The sequence below is a fragment of the Gracilinanus agilis genome, chromosome 4 (genome assembly GCF_016433145.1).
Source record: "Gracilinanus agilis isolate LMUSP501 chromosome 4, AgileGrace, whole genome shotgun sequence".
Taxonomy (NCBI): Eukaryota; Metazoa; Chordata; class Mammalia; order Didelphimorphia; family Didelphidae; genus Gracilinanus; species Gracilinanus agilis.
In genome coordinates, this window is record NC_058133.1 from 269555464 (window position 1) to 269567084 (window position 11621).

Genomic DNA, 11621 nt, shown 5'->3' on the forward strand with positions numbered 1-11621 from the left:
AGGAAGGAAGGAAGGAAGGAAGGAAGGAAGGAAGGAAGGAAAAAGGAAAGAAGGAAAGAAAGTAAAAGGGCCAATATAATGTTGTAAGGCATGTGTTCTGAATTTGAAATCTTGGCCCAAATAATACTTGATGAGGATTGGAAGAAGTATTTTAAAGGAACTCTAGACAAGTTCAAAGAAGACACTAGATATATCTGGTCTGGTGCTGATAACAGCAAAGCGTAGGTTTTGATCCTCATATGGACCACATTTGTTTAAGAGTGAGGCAGCATGGTAGAGAGGGAGAAAATTTTAGCTTTGGAGTCAGAACACCTGAGTTCAAATCCTATCCCTGCTCCTGCCTTTTTGACTTTTCAATCTTCATATCCCTGACCCTTGAGTTTCTCATTTGTAAAATGGAGTTGGACTAGATGGCCTGTGAGGTCCCTTCCAGTGCCACATCTCTGATCCTGTGACCTTAAGTTACTTCTTAGACCATATCTTAAATTACCTCTTTAGTTACTCAAGTTACTTTTAAAAATGTCTATTCCTTTTATTTTTTCCAATTACATATACAATTGTTTTCTGACATTTTGCCATCCAAATTCTCTCCCTCCTTTCCTCTCCTCTTCCTTTCTTGAGGCAGTAAATAATCTGATAAAGGTTATATCAATGCCATCATATGATACATATTTCCCTATTCCCTAGGTCATGAAAAAAGATATATTTCTTATATACAAGAAGAAACTCATGAAGAAAATAGAGTAAAAATTATTATGCTTCATTCTGCATTCAGATTCTGACAGTTCCTTATATGGGTGTGGATACCATTTTCCCTCATGAGTCCCTTTTGGGCTGCCTTGGATCCTTGCATTGCTGATAATAGTTTAATTCCTTAAGTTACCTTTTAGACCATATTGAGTAGAAGTTCTGGTAGCAAATGATCCTTCTATCTCCCCACCAAATGCTGACAGGCAGGAAAGCCTAGGTTGGGTGACAGCTGAGAAGCCTAAGAGTCTGATGCCCATACATACTAACTGGAATCGTGTTATTTTATGTTGCCAACATTTTTCCTTTTCAAAATTTCCTTCTAGAAAATGGAAACACACATAAGCATGGGAGGAAACAGAGTACTGTACTTCTATAGTTTTGATTAAGATTTCACAAAAAACGTTTGACACCAAATTGCAATTGCCTGGTGCCATGGTAACCTAGTCCTGGGGATTTGTCAAACCATGGGCTAACACATCCCTCCTCCCCAAAGTCTTGATGGATTTGGGGGTTATTTAGCCTTGCCAGATTCAGGAGGGTTGAATTGTAATTGAAAAGAGATGTACTATTGTTTTCGTGAAAATGCTGCCTGATGAGAAACAATGGCATAGGAGATGAAGGACAGGATTTGTGCTTTTCTGAGAAGAGAATGTGATGGTCTTTAATGAGAGGCAGGATATGATGACCCCCAAAAGGAGCTGGGAGAAAGATCTGGATGATAGGCTTGGGACACAGGGTGAAAACATAATTGAAATGGTTGAACAACAAAAAGCAAAATGTTGGTGACACATTAAAAGTATCAAAAAACTAACTGAGTAATAGTGGTTTATGCCAGCAGAGCTGAAGGACAATGCATTTTATTGTCATAAATTATTAAATGCTCTGAAAAGAAAAAAGTGGGTTATGGATTATTTTCAGAAGCTGATTTAATCTTTAAATCTTTCTGGAGAAGTGTCCTGGATATAATTTTTTTAAAGCTAGAACTGCATATTTACAAGCAAGCAAATCTTCTACAGTTTGACCATTACCTACCTTTTTAACTTCATTTCTTCTCCATGAATGAATGAATGAATGAATGAATGAATGAAAAGGCAGAACAGTACAATGAATTCTGATACCTAGGTTAGCTAAAGCCATTTTTTTTTGTCTCAAGTTGTCTTCTCTCTTTCTCAGCATGCATTTGAGATTCTCTTAGCTATCACTTAGTAAATGCCAAAGGAATGCAAATATTTTAATGTAAGCCTCAGGAAAATTCTGCCATTAATTTTTGTCTTAAATTCATTCAAAAGCCAAATAAAGATGACATGGCTAGGAAGTATCTGAGACCAGATTTGAGCCAGGCCATCCCATCTGTAGGCCTGATTCTCAATCGAGCCACCTAGCTGCCCTCTTTGCTCACTGTTTTAATTTGTTTGGACCACCAAGCTTTTTCAATTAGCATGGATAACAATTGAGAGGTGATTGTGATATAGCATTATCCATAAAATCATTCTATACCTGCAATCTTAAATACTCTTTCTTACCTTTAAAGGGTCCCTTCTTAGTACCAGGATTTCAGCTGAGGCAGTATGTACCAAAGAAAGCATGTAGACTGGTTTTCATTGGCATGAAAGAGCTATTATGTCTCCCTCCCCATGCCCACATATCTTTGGGAGAAGGTATCACCTTCCACTTCTCACTTGAGATTTAGAGCAATTACCCATGTCTACTCTCAATATCCTCTGACCCTGAAACCCAGTGATTCAAGCAAAGTCTGCAGACTATAAGACAGTAAGCTTTAACTCTGATACCTTGAAAGATTTCTAGGACAGATCCTAATTAGAGAGATGTTTGACAAGATCTAGATAGGGAATCCTGCAAAAGGATGCAGTAATTACAAAAAGGCAACACAACTTCATCAAGAACAGGTTTTTTTCTTTTTTTGATGAGATTGTTAAACTTGGAGACAGAGCCTTGGTTAACTAGGTTTTAACAAAGTTTTTGATGAAATATTACCTTGTATGCTAGTATAAAAGATGGAAAGATTAGATTCGGACCTTTGATGACTAGACTTAAAAAATAGTTAATGGTTCAGTGACAACATTTCAAGAGGTCTTCCTTGGAACATCCCAGGATTCTACTCCTAGTTCTAACATTTTTATCAGTGACTTGTATGAAAGTATTGATTGCATGGTTATCAAATTCTCAGATAGGAAGTTGAGACAGGTAGCTAATATAAAAGATGACAAATATAAGATCTAAAAGGATCTTGACCTCATGCAATGGTACTTTTTTTTTAAACTGGGCTTTTTTTTACATTCATTTTTAAATTTCTAGTTCCAAATCCCTTCCCTCCCCCAAGTCTCTCCCCAATCCATTCAGAAGACAAGAAATAGGAAATCCATTATACATAGTAGGTTATGCAAAAATGTCCTTATTAGCCACTTTGCAAAAAAATAAAACACAAAGAAAATAAAAGTGAAAAAATATTTCAATCTACACTTAGAGCTCATCAGTCAGTTCTCTATCAGTGTGAATAACATTTTTCATGATGAGTTCTTTGAAACTGTTGTGGATCATTTTTCTGATCAGAGTAGCTAAGTGTTTCACAGGTGATTATTGTTAGTTACAATATTACTGTTACTGTGTACAATGTTCTCCTGTCTCTGCTTACTTTTCTTTGCCTCAGTTCATATCTTCCCAGATTTTTCTGAAACTATCTACTTCATCATTTCTTACAGAACAATTGTACTCATTGCATCATAAGCCATAGTTTATTCAACTGTTCACCAACTGATAGATATTCCTCAGTTTCCAAGTCTTTACCACCACCAAGAGATGCTGTAAATATTTTTGTCTATATGGATCCTTTTCCTTTTTCTTTGATCTCTTTGGAATATAGTTCTAATAGTGGTACTGATGGGTCAAAGGGTTTTAGTTTTTAGCCCTTTGAATATAATTCCAAACTGTTCTCCAGAATAGTTGGACCAGTTCACAGCTCAACCAACAAAACATTAGAGCATTCATTTTTCCATATCCCCTCTAACATTTGTATTTTTCCTGTAACGCTAGCCAGTCTGATAAGTTATGACAGTACCCTAGAGTTGTTTTAGTTATTTAGAACATTTTTTGTATATTATTGATAGCTTGTAAACCACCTGTTTGTATCCTTTGATCATTTATCAAGTTGGAAATGACTAATTTTTACAAATTTGGTTCAGTTCTCTATATAATTGAAAAATAAGACATTTATCAGAGAATTTGCTATAAATTCCCATTCCACACCCTAGTTTTTCATTCTAATTTTGACTGCATTGGTTTAATTTGTGCAAAAAACCCTTTTAAATTTAATACAATCAAAATTATCTACTTTACCTCCCATCATCTTCTCTTTCTCCTATTTGATTATAAACTCTTCCCTTATCTGTAGATCTAACAGGTATTTTTTTTCTTGCTTCCCATATTTGTTATAACCTTTTATGTGTAAATTATGTACCCATTTTGACCATATCTTGGTATGCAATCTTGGATGTTATACTATGTCTACTTTCTGCCAGAGTTTTGAACAGGGATTCCTAACCCTGGGGTTCATGTATATCAAAAAAGTCTATGGATAGATTTTAGGAGATCTAAGAATTTAGGTGTATAAAGAATGCAACATTTAAAAATGTTTCCAATTTTTTTCAATTACAAATGTAGGCAACACATATTATTCTGAGATAAGCTTCTCCAGACTGCGAATGAGGTCCATAACACAAAAAAGGTTAAGAAGCGCTGTGCTGCAGCATTCAAATGTTCTAGCACATAGTAGTATTCTAGTACAATGTAGGTACTTAATAAATGTTTATTAAGGGGGCAGCTGGGTAGCTCAGTGGATTGCAAGCTAGGCCTGGAGACGAGAGGTCCTAGGTTCAAATCAGGCCTCAGACACTTCCCAGCTGTGTGACCCTGGGCAAGTCACTTGATACCCATTGCCTACCCTTACCACTCTTGGAGCCAATACACAGTATTGACTCCAAGACAGACGGAAGGTAAGAGTTTAAAAAAAAAAATGTCGATCGATCGATTGATTGATAGATAGTGTTGTTGTACTCTATTTATTTAAAATATTGTTTAGTTCTGGGTACCTTTGTTTAAGAAGGATGTCGATAAGCTGGAGGATCTTTAGAAAAGGGCAACTAGGATGATGAAGGACTTTAAGTCTGTAATTTATGAGAATTGTTTGAAGGGATCGGACATGTTTAGCCTGGAAAAGAGAAGATTTGGGGGGCACATGATGTTGTTGTTATTCAGTTATGTCTGACTTTTGTGACCTCATTTGGGGTTTCCTTGGCAAAGATACTGAAGTGGTTTTCCATTTCCTTTTCCATCTCAATTTAGCAAAGAGGAAACTGAGGCAAACAGCATGAAGTGACTCACCCAAAGTCACACAGTAAGTGTCTGATGCTGGATTTGAACACAAATTTTCCTGATTCCAAGTCTGGTGCTCTAATCCACAGATGAAGGAAGAATTCGTTAGTTTTATTCTGTTTGACTTGGGAAGACAGAATCAGGAGTAGGAGGAAGAAGTTGTCAAAAGGCTAATCTTGGCTTGATGTCAGGAAAAACTTTCTGTGAATTGTTGCTGTCCAATTCTTTGTGACCCCATTTGGGGTTTCCTAGGCAAAGATGTTGGAGTGATTTGCTGTTTCCTTTTCCAGCTCATTTTATAGATAAGGAAACAGAGGCAAATAGCATTGTGACTTGCCCAGGGCTACACAGCTAGTAAATGTCTGAGGCCATATTTGAACTCAGGAAGATCAGTCTTCCTGATTCCAGGCTTGGCACTCTGTTCATTCCAATACCTAGCTGCTCTTTGTAAATTTTAAAGCACCATAAAATGCTAACTGTTACTGTTATTAGTATTGTTTTATGCATAAAATCTTAGAAACATTATTCTGCTCACATACCCAGAGGGCCTGGGCCTGGCTACCTATATTTACTTTGAGGTGAGGCTGAAGGGTTCAGATAGCTAGGTTTGGATTTTGTTTAGTTTTAGCATTTGATTTAGGGGTTATTATTGACATATGGGTAGATGGCTATGTCAGTTCCAGCCAGAACGGTAAGGGCACAGAAGGAATTATACCAGCTATCACCCTAAATGACCATTATAGTGACATGTATGGTAGAGGGAATATCAATCAGCTCAATATCAATATCAATCAATATGCATTGATTTCTGCTATCTGCCCAGTACTGTGACTTGGGCTTGATGATGCCTTATGGTCATTTCCAGCTAGATGAGTTTCTGTTAAGGATAAGGCCTAGATTTCTGATTTCATTAGTCTAGAACAGTGATGGGCAAACTTTTTAAAGAGGGGGCCAAAGGAAAGGACATGCTCATCCGTCAGTCTGTTTTTAAGGCAACTCTTTTAAAATTTCATTGTATTGTATCCTACTCATTGTATTCATCGTGCTGCTGGATAGAACATTTCAGGGGGCCCCATCTGGCCTGTGGGCTGTAGTTTGACCATCACTGGTCTAGAAAATTCCCATGTTAAGGAAACCTCCTTTACCAATTCAGATCACAATCTTTACAACTACCTCATGAGTCTTCCTGGCCTTGGAAATGGATCTCACAGTTTCTGGAAAAGTTTGAAAAATAGGTGATACTATTTCCTCTCATACCAGCATGTCCCTTCTGTTCCCCACAGTCTTGGTAGATCATGTTTGAAAGAGGTTAGAAGGAAGGAGTCTGACTTTTGAAAAGGATGTTAAATTTCATGTTTAGGGGGGGTAGATAGGTGGCCCAGTGGATAGACATTTAAGCCCAGAGACAGGAAGTCCTAGGTTCAACTGGGCCAATCACCTATTCCTTATTGCTCTTCTTCCTTGGAACTTATACTTAGATTCTAAGACAGAAGGTAGTTTCGGTTCTTTCTCAGTGAGTGGGGGAAGGAACAGCTCTTGAAACCCTGAATGTCAATAAGTGGTATAGGACTGTGAAGATAAGAATTTCTGTTATTGAGAAGGACTTTTTATCTTACCCAGTGCATCCAGAATTCAAATCTGTCCTCAGTCACTAACTGTGTGACCCCAGGCAAGCCATTTCACCCTGTTTGCCTCAGTTTCCTTATCTGTAAAATGAGATGGAGAAGAAGATAGCACTCTGGTATTTGCCAAGAAAATCACATTAGGGGGTCATGAAGAATCAGACACAACTGAAAACAGCTAAAAAATATTACCATTCCATTAGTTCCTTCTTGTCTTGACCTGGAAGAGACATTCTTCATCACTCTCTGCCTCAGTTCCTGGACTACAAATCTCTGCTTGGGATGTTTGTTTTCATTTGTGCAGATAGTTTGGCCCTAACTCTCAGAGGATTCCACTTGACACTTGGAAGACCTATGAAGCTCATCTATCTGTTCTTAAAAATCATCCCTGACTTCTTTTCACCTCTTTCTTTTTTCTTCATGAAATTACAGATGGAATGCCTCATTGTCTGAGCTATAAGAAGTTAGGGAAGTAGAAAGGAGAGTGATATGAGATACAAATGCAGAGGAGTGAGAGGGATGTATAAATAAAGGGCAGGGTAGCTAACAGTATAGAACTACCCCGTCCATAAGTAACTACAGGATACTTTCCCAGGAACTTATTAGGCAATTTTTACAATATTTTTCTAGGGAAAAATCAATAAGTTATCTATACTTATTTACTGAGAACTATGTTCTAGGCACTGTGCTAGGTGCTGCGGGAGATAGCAACAAAATTGAAATAGTCTCTGCCCTCAAGGAGCTTACCTTCTTTGGAGGTGGTTAATGTTTAGTTGTTTGTCATGTCCCACTCTTTGTGATCCCATTTGGGATTTTTTTTTTGGCAGAGACACTGGAGTGTTTTGCATTTCCTTCTCCAGATCATTTTACAGATGAGGGATCTGAGGCCATCACAGTGAAATGACTTGCCCAGAACCATATAGCTAGTAAGTATCTGAAGCTAGATTTGACTCAGGTTCTCCTAACTGTAGGTTCAACACTCTATCCATATATCAACCAGCTGCCCCTCTTTGGAGGTAAATAATAGCTAGAGTTTATGGTCTGTGAGTGAAGGAATCATAGCAACCTGAATCTGATTTTTTAAGAATGTTTCCATTACCTGTCTTGGATATTCTGTCACTAAAGAGCTTTAACAGAAATATCAAAGGGTTGAATCTAAAATATGAATAAAAAAATGAAGAGTGCAAGGCAAAATTTTACTTACTATAGGAAGAAGTTGGAAGACGTTGCAAGATTCTGAGCTAAGGATTGAGGGAACTGGAATAATACTTTAAAGGAAAACCATCCTGAGAGCCGATAGCTGGTTAAGAATGATACGGGAAAAGATGAGAGTCAGAGAGAAGAGTTAGGAGGCATCTATAGTAATCCAGGCCTTAGAGGATATAAACCTAGATTAAACCTGTGTTTTGATATGGAACTGTGGCATAGTGGCAAAAGAACTGGTACAGCTGATCAAAATAAAGAAGGAAGGGAACAAGCATTTATTAAGCACCTACTGGGTGCCAGGCACTACATTAAGTGCTTTGTAAATATCTCTTTTGATGTTCAAAACAACTCTGGGGTAGGTGCTATTATTATTCCAGTTTTACAATTGAGGAAACTGAGGCAAAGAACAGTAATGTGACTTGCTCAGGGTTACACATGTCTAATAAGTTTATGAGGCCAGATTAGAAGTCAGGTTCTTCTTCTTTTTTTTTTTAAAAACCCTTACCTTCTGTCTTGGAGTCAATACTGTCTATCGGTTCCAAGGCAGAAGAGTGGTAATGGCTAGGCAAAGGGGGTTAAGTGACTTGCACAGGGTCACACAGTAGGGAAGTGTCTGAGGCCAGATTTGAACCTAGGACCTCCCGTCTCTAGGCCTAACTCTCAATTCAGTGAGCTACCCAACTGCCCCCTTAGGTTCTTCTTGACTCCAGTCCCAGCCCTGTTTCCACTGTGCCCTCTTAACTGATGGATGAGACATGGAAGGCAAAACCCAGAGAAAATTTATAGTGACCTCAAGCTTGTATCAGCAATTGATGAGAGTCAGTGCTATTCATGAATAAATTGAAAGGAAGCAAGGTGGTGGTGGTCAGTAGCAGGGAAGACAAGTGGTGTGATACTTCTGTTATATCTGGTTTCTCCAAAGCAGCTTCGATTTCAGGAGTGGCTTGACTGAAGGAAAGGGGAAAGTAAAGATGAGTCCTTCTGTGGGCCTGGGCCAAGTTTGTGATTACTTTAAAGACTTCTCTCCTTTCAAGTAAGATCTATAAGATAGAATGGAATGAAATTTAAGTACAATAATCCCCAAACCCTAGGATCCCTTTTGAGGATATTTAGGCCTTCCTTTTGTTTCCATTCAAGGCTATTCTCAAATAAATTCTAAATTCATTATAATCAGCCAGCAAACTCTTAATAAACAATTGTACTATGCTAAATTGGGGATATTACAAAGATAGGGAAGAAATTTATTATTTTCTAAAAAATGCATTGTTTTTAAATTTTAGTTTAAAATTTTTCTATTATTTAAAAAAATTTTTTTAAGACTCAGTTTCCATATCTCACCCAGGGTAGAAGTACAGGGATTATTCATTGGCCTCACCTCAAGATTGGCAGGGAAACTTGATCTACTCCATTTCTGATCTGGTCAGTTTGTCCCTCCTTAGAAAACCTGGTCCCCCTCCTTCCCACTCTCAGAAACTTACGTGCATAGCATATTAATGCATACGCATGATTGACGTGGCCCCTTTACAGCTCAGAACTCAAGAGATTTGCCAGCCTCAGCCTTTCCAGTGACTGCGATTACAGGTGTGCATTACCATACCTGGCAAGTGGCTTACATTCTAATAAGGGGAAACAACATGCGAATAATTAAGTCCATACAAGATACATCCGGAGTAGTTTCTACCATTGAAGAGGAAAGGAAGAGACACAACATTTTTATTTTATAATATATTCCAGCATTTTAATTCTAATTCCAGTCGATCAAATATTCTCCAAGTCTCAATGGCTGTTAACAGACAATGATTCCCCAACAATCGTTCAGTTTCCAGAAATGAGGAGAGCCAACACAGCTCAGTTCTGCTGGGTAGTATGTGTGGAGAGAACCAACAGCAAAGGCAGTATAGTCCAGTAGCTGCGTGGGAACGGAAGTGAGGTACAAGAGAAACTATGTTGTTAAGACAGAGTCAAACAGCGGGGTTGGGCTGGACATCTCTGGGGAACCTCATGACACCATAGGCACAGCAGGCAGGAGTGATACATTCATAAAGGGTCCCATGCTTTGGGTTGATTTGCCTTCCTGAGCATCTGATTTCCCCATTCTTTTAACTCTACACAGATAAGACTCTATCTCCCCAGTCAACAAAAGAGGGGAGCAAAATTAGATCTCAGAGGGATTGCCCCCAAATAGTCTACTTGAGGGATAAAGAAACTGACCCAGAGAGGTGAAGGGCCATGGCTAATCACACTAATTAGTTAATTGTAACAGAATCTGGACTCCAGGCTTCCAATCTGATTTTCTTTCCAGTTATATTCTGCTTCCTATAAATGCGACAGCGGTGATAGCTAGGTGGCTCAAAGGATAGAGGACCAGACCCAGAGAGAGGAGATGCTAGGGTCAAATCTGGCCTTAGACATTTCCTAGTTGTGTGACCCTGGACAAGTTATTTAACCCCAATTGCCTGGCCCTTACCACTTTTCTGTCTTGGAATCAATACTTAGAATTGATTCTAAGATGGAAGGTAAGGGTTAAAAAAAAGGGAGGGTAATGGTAGTAGTGGTGGGAGGGAGCTATATTAAGATCCATATTTGTTTCCTTCTCCCCCTTTTTTTTAAACATTAATTAATATTCGTTTTTAACATGGTTACATGATTCATGCTCCTACTTTCCCCTTCACCCCCCACACCACCCACCACCATGGCCGACACACATTTCCACTGGTTTTATCATGTGTCATTGATCAAAACCTATTTCCAAATTGTTGTTAGTTGCATTGGTGTGGTATTTTCGAGTCTACATCCCCAATCATGTCCACCTCAACCCATGTGTTCAAGCAGTTGTTTTTCTTCTGTGTTTCCACTCTTGTAGTTCTTCCTCTGAATGTGGGTAGCATTCTTTACCATAAATCCCTCAGCTGTCCTGTGTCATTGCATTGCTGCTGGTACAGAAGTCCTTCTCCCCCCCGCCCTTTTTTTTAACCCTTGTACTTCGGTGTATTGTCTAATAGGTGGAAGATTGGTAAGGGTGGGCAATGGGGGTCAAGTGACTTGCCCAGGGTCACACAGATGGGGAGTGGCTGAGGCCGGGTTTGAACCTAGGACCTCCTGTCTCTGGGCCTGACTCTCACTCTACTGAGCTACCCAGCTGCCCTCTTTTTTTTTTAACCCATACCTTCCATCTTAGAATCATTTCTAAGTATTGTTATCTCATTTGATCCTTGAAACGACCTTGAGAAGTAGTTGCTATTATTGTCTCCAGTTTTACAGTTGAGGAGACTGAGGCAGACAGTGATTAAGTAACTTGTCCAGCATCACATTTAGCTATTAAATGTTCAGATTTGAACTTAGGTCTTCCTGGCTTCAGGTCCCAGGCTCTATCTACGTGGCCACCTTGCTATCACCAGGCTTTATAATACAGCTTCTTGGCTGTATAGTTTATAGAGGGAGTAGGATCTTGTAAGTCACTTCCAGTTTGTATTTTAGTGGGATACATGCAGAAAGAAGTTATCTTTTACCACAAAGGAGGACAATATGATACATAGTAATAAAAAGAAGCAGCTAGATACCCTGTACACAGCACCCCCCTCCACACACACTCTCTCTCTCTCTCTCTCTCTCTCTCTCTCTCTCTCTCTCTCTCTCTCTCTCTCTCTCTCTCTC

General features: G+C 38.9%; 1 protein-coding gene across 1 annotated transcript in view; it reads left to right on the forward strand.

Moving 5' to 3' along the window:
* Positions 1-11621, forward strand: part of DAAM2 (dishevelled associated activator of morphogenesis 2) — a 117797-nt gene that overhangs the window by 24464 nt on the left and 81712 nt on the right. The window lies entirely within an intron of this gene.